The following is a 5,000-nucleotide window of genomic DNA, read 5'->3' as shown; positions in this document are numbered from 1 at the left end:
TGGGCGCTCGGGCTCCCGGCAAGCGCGCGCGGTTCTTCCCGGATGACGGACCTACCTGGCCCGGCCCCGGACCCGCGCCGCTGTTGGCTCGGGATGCTCTCGGGCGGAATAATCGCTCCCGTCAGCGGCGCTTCAGCTTTGGACAATTTCACGACCCGTCTTGAAACACGGACCAAGGAGTCTAACATGTGCGCGAGTCATTGGGCTGTACGAAACCTAAAGGCGTAATGAAAGTGAAGGTCTCGCCTTGCGCGGGCCGAGGGAGGATGGGGCTTCCCCGCCCTTCACGGGGCGGCGGCCTCCGCACTCCCGGGGCGTCTCGTCCTCATTGCGAGGTGAGGCGCACCTAGAGCGTACACGTTGGGACCCGAAAGATGGTGAACTATGCCTGGCCAGGACGAAGTCAGGGGAAACCCTGATGGAGGTCCGTAGCGATTCTGACGTGCAAATCGATCGTCGGAGCTGGGTATAGGGGCGAAAGACTAATCGAACCATCTAGTAGCTGGTTCCCTCCGAAGTTTCCCTCAGGATAGCTGGTGCTCGTACGAGTCTCATCCGGTAAAGCGAATGATTAGAGGCCTTGGGGCCGAAACGACCTCAACCTATTCTCAAACTTTAAATGGGTGAGATCTCCGGCTTGCTTGATATGCTGAAGCCGCGAGCAAACGACTCGGATCGGAGTGCCAAGTGGGCCACTTTTGGTAAGCAGAACTGGCGCTGTGGGATGAACCAAACGCCGAGTTAAGGCGCCCGAATCGACGCTCATGGGAAACCATGAAAGGCGTTGGTTGCTTAAGACAGCAGGACGGTGGCCATGGAAGTCGGAATCCGCTAAGGAGTGTGTAACAACTCACCTGCCGAAGCAACTAGCCCTGAAAATGGATGGCGCTGAAGCGTCGTGCCTATACTCGGCCGTCAGTCTGGCAGTCATGGCCGGTCCTTGCGGCCGGCCGCGAAGCCCTGACGAGTAGGAGGGTCGCGGCGGTGGGCGCAGAAGGGTCTGGGCGTGAGCCTGCCTGGAGCCGCCGTCGGTGCAGATCTTGGTGGTAGTAGCAAATACTCCAGCGAGGCCCTGGAGGGCTGACGCGGAGAAGGGTTTCGTGTGAACAGCCGTTGCACACGAGTCAGTCGATCCTAAGCCCTAGGAGAAATCCGATGTTGATGGGGGCCGTCATAGCATGATGCACTTTGTGCTGGCCCCCGTTGGGCGAAAGGGAATCCGGTTCCTATTCCGGAACCCGGCAGCGGAACCGATACAAGTCGGGCCCCTCTTTTAGAGATGCTCGTCGGGGTAACCCAAAAGGACCCGGAGACGCCGTCGGGAGATCGGGGAAGAGTTTTCTTTTCTGCATGAGCGTTCGAGTTCCCTGGAATCCTCTAGCAGGGAGATAGGGTTTGGAACGCGAAGAGCACCGCAGTTGCGGCGGTGTCCCGATCTTCCCCTCGGACCTTGAAAATCCGGGAGAGGGCCACGTGGAGGTGTCGCGCCGGTTCGTACCCATATCCGCAGCAGGTCTCCAAGGTGAAGAGCCTCTAGTCGATAGAATAATGTAGGTAAGGGAAGTCGGCAAATTGGATCCGTAACTTCGGGATAAGGATTGGCTCTGAGGATCGGGGCGTGTCGGGCTTGGTCGGGAAGTGGGTCAGCGCTAACGTGCCGGGCCTGGGCGAGGTGAGTGCCGTAGGGGTGCCGGTAAGTGCGGGCGTTTAGCGCGGGCGTGGTCTGCTCTCGCCGTTGGTTGGCCTCGTGCTGGCCGGCGGTGCAGGATGCGCGCGCCTGCGCGGCGTTCGCGCCCCGGTGCTTCAACCTGCGTGCAGGATCCGAGCTTGGTCCCGTGCCTTGGCCTCCCACGGATCTTCCTTGCTGCGAGGCCGCGTCCGCCTTAGCGTGCTCCTCCGGGGGCGCGCGGGTGCGCGGATTCTCTTCGGCCGCCATTCAACGATCAACTCAGAACTGGCACGGACTGGGGGAATCCGACTGTCTAATTAAAACAAAGCATTGCGATGGCCCTAGCGGGTGTTGACGCAATGTGATTTCTGCCCAGTGCTCTGAATGTCAACGTGAAGAAATTCAAGCAAGCGCGGGTAAACGGCGGGAGTAACTATGACCCGCTGATTTCGCAGAGTGGAAGACTGCACCAGGGGCTTGAGGGGGTTACCAGCCCCCCCTCGCACTATCCCTTTTTTAGTTGGGGGCAGTAAGCAGAGAATAAGTGGTGGCCCTTCCGCTGAAGGTGCCACCCCAACTCCCCCAGCACCTAGCCGGCCAACCGGCCGTGCCGAAAATCTTGTAACTTTTGCAGCTATGTATACCTGTAGTGAGTGCCACCGCAGCTTTACAACCAAGAACGGTCTCGGGGTCCACCGCCGCCGCCAACATCTTGCGGCCGCCAACGCGGAGATCGTCACGGAGAGGCATCGCGCGAGGTGGACGGAGGAAGAAGTCCTGTCGCTCGCCAAGGCGGAGGCCGAACTGTTCCTTGAGAGGGACGCCCGGTTCTTCTTCGTCAATCAAGAGCTCATCAGGATGTTCCCCGACCGAACGCTCGAGGCAATCAAGTGCCGACGGCGGCAAGCTGCCCACAAGCAGCTTGTCCGCCAATTCATGGAGGCGCTTGAGATCGGTCGGGGGGAAGAGCCGGCGTCCCGCCGGGGAGCAGCGAGCCCGCTGCCTGACGCGGGCGAGGCCGCTGCGCCGCCCGTCGACGCAGCCGAGGACTTCGCGGCCGACACCACCGGGCCGCCGCCGGAGGGGCCGACTGACGCCGCCATCTGGGAGCATCTGGCGGGGCTACCCGCTTCCGCCCAGCGTTTCTCTGCCCTGGATCGTGTCATAGGTCTGGGGCGGGGCACGCCGCCCGATGTCATCCTGGGCATGCTCCCGGATGCCCTTGCGTCGGTCGGGTCCAGAGGGGAGAGATCGATCACCAGGACACAGCGGCCGCGCCAACCATCGAAGCGGCCGCCTGCCGCGCCGCCGACGCAGAAGCGCAAGCGGCGCCGCTGGGAGTACGCGAGAACGCAGGATGCCTTCCGACGGTCGCGTGCACGTTGCGTGCGCGGCCTCTTGGATGGCACCCTGCTCCAGCCGCCACCTGCCATCCCTGGTCTGCTGGACTTCTGGGCGGACCTCTTCACCAAGAAGCCCATCTCCAACGCGGGCTTCATTCGTGACCGCCTCCTCCCGCACTCAGAGCCTGTCGCTCTCGAGTGCATATGGGGGCCGGTCACACATGAGGAGGTCGCCGCCGCGTTGCCGCCCAGGGGATCAGCAGCCGGACCGGACGGCCTTACCCCAGCGGAGTTGCGGCGCCTGCCGCACGAAGTCCTGGTGAAAGTGATGAATCTCTTCCTTCTGGCCCGCGCCCTTCCGGAACGCCTGCTTCGCGCGCGGACGTCCCTTCTCCCGAAAACGGCTGCACCAACATCCCCCGCTGACTTTCGCCCCATTACGGTCTGCTCGGTGTTGGCGCGGACCTTTCACAAGGTTCTCGCGTCACGCCTGATGCGCGCATGTGCTGTGGACGAACGTCAGCGGGCATTCATCCCTCGGGATGGGATGTTGGAAAATACCTTCATCTTGGACACTGCTCTCACCGACGCAGTTCGCTCCTGCCGCTCTGTCTTTGTGGCATCGATCGACGTATCTAAGGCATTCGATTCGGTAGATCATGCTGCCCTTCGCCCCGTGCTGAAGGCGCATGGCCTGCCGGATTGCTTTGTCGAGTATGTCGAGCGGTGCTACGAGGGCAGCACGACAGTGATAGCGGACGGCGCCGGCGTGGGCGTGTCTGTGCAGCCAGCACGGGGCGTTCGCCAGGGCGATCCCCTCTCCCCCCTCCTGTTCAACTTTGCGGTGGACTACGTTTTAGGCCAACTGCCCTCCCACATCGGAGCTCGGATCCTCGGTCGCAGAGTCAACGCTGCGGCCTTTGCAGATGACGTCTTGCTGTTTGCAGCGACCCCGAGGGGCTTGCAGTCCCTCATCGACGCAGCTACCGCAGCCCTCGCCCACCTGGGGCTGCAGATCAACGCCCGGAAGTGTTTCACCCTCGCCTTAGTCGCGTCAGGGCGCGAGAAGAAGGTGAAGGTGGACAGCAATGTCACCTTCACAGCAGGCAATACCACCATGCCTGCCCTGCGTGTGGGTGAAACCTTCCGGTACCTGGGGCTGCAATTCTCCACGGCGGGTCGCTGTGTCTTCAATCCACGTAGCCACCTGGTGGAGCAGCTTGACGTCATCTCCCGAGCTCCGCTGAAGCCGCAACAGCGCCTCCACGCTCTCACCAATGTACTTCTCCCTGGCCTGTACCACGGGCTGGCCCTCAGCCGCACCCGGGTGGGTGCATTGAAGTCGGCCGACGTTACCATCCGGGCCGCCGTCAGGAGATGGTTCCGCCTTCCGGCGGACACCCCCCTGGGATACTTCCACGCTCCTGTTGCCCAGGGGGGCCTCGGCATTCCATCTTGCCGATGGATGGGTCCGACCCTCCGTCGGTCCCGTCTCCTGGCGTTGAAGAAGATAGGGCCAGCCTGCGACGGTGCAGGCATGGATGAGGTGCAGCGTGAGATCGAGGTGCTGGAGCGCCACCTAATGTGGGAGGGCCACCTCCTCAAATCGTCAACGCAGGTTGGGGAAATGTGGGCGGCGCGCCTACACATCGCCATTGACGGTGCGGCACTGTCATCTTCTGCCGCCGTCAGTGGCCAACATCAGTGGGTCGCCGACACCAGTCGCCTGCTATCTGGGCGTGAATACATCGACGCCCTCCGCGCCCGCATCAACGCCTTCCCTACGAAGGCACGGCGCAGTCGCGGGCGGGAGGCGGACACCAGATGCCGCGCGGGGTGCCAGGCCGTGGAGACCGCCAACCACGTACTTCAGGCTTGCTTTAGGACGCACGGGTCCCGGGTCAAGCGCCATGACGCTGTAGTGCGTTATGTCGCCCGTGGACTCGCGCAGAGGGGCTTCAATGTCTCTGTGGAGCCCCACCTCCGAA

General features: G+C 62.6%; 1 pseudogene; it reads left to right on the top strand.

Moving 5' to 3' along the window:
* Positions 1–5,000, top strand: part of LOC126436582 (large subunit ribosomal RNA) — a 7,764-nt pseudogene that overhangs the window by 766 nt on the left and 1,998 nt on the right.

The sequence above is a fragment of the Schistocerca serialis genome, unplaced genomic scaffold (genome assembly GCF_023864345.2).
Source record: "Schistocerca serialis cubense isolate TAMUIC-IGC-003099 unplaced genomic scaffold, iqSchSeri2.2 HiC_scaffold_1240, whole genome shotgun sequence".
NCBI classification, from domain to species: Eukaryota; Metazoa; Arthropoda; class Insecta; order Orthoptera; family Acrididae; genus Schistocerca; species Schistocerca serialis.
Note: the sequence above shows the minus strand (reverse complement) of the source record. Positions and strands in the feature narration are given on the sequence as shown.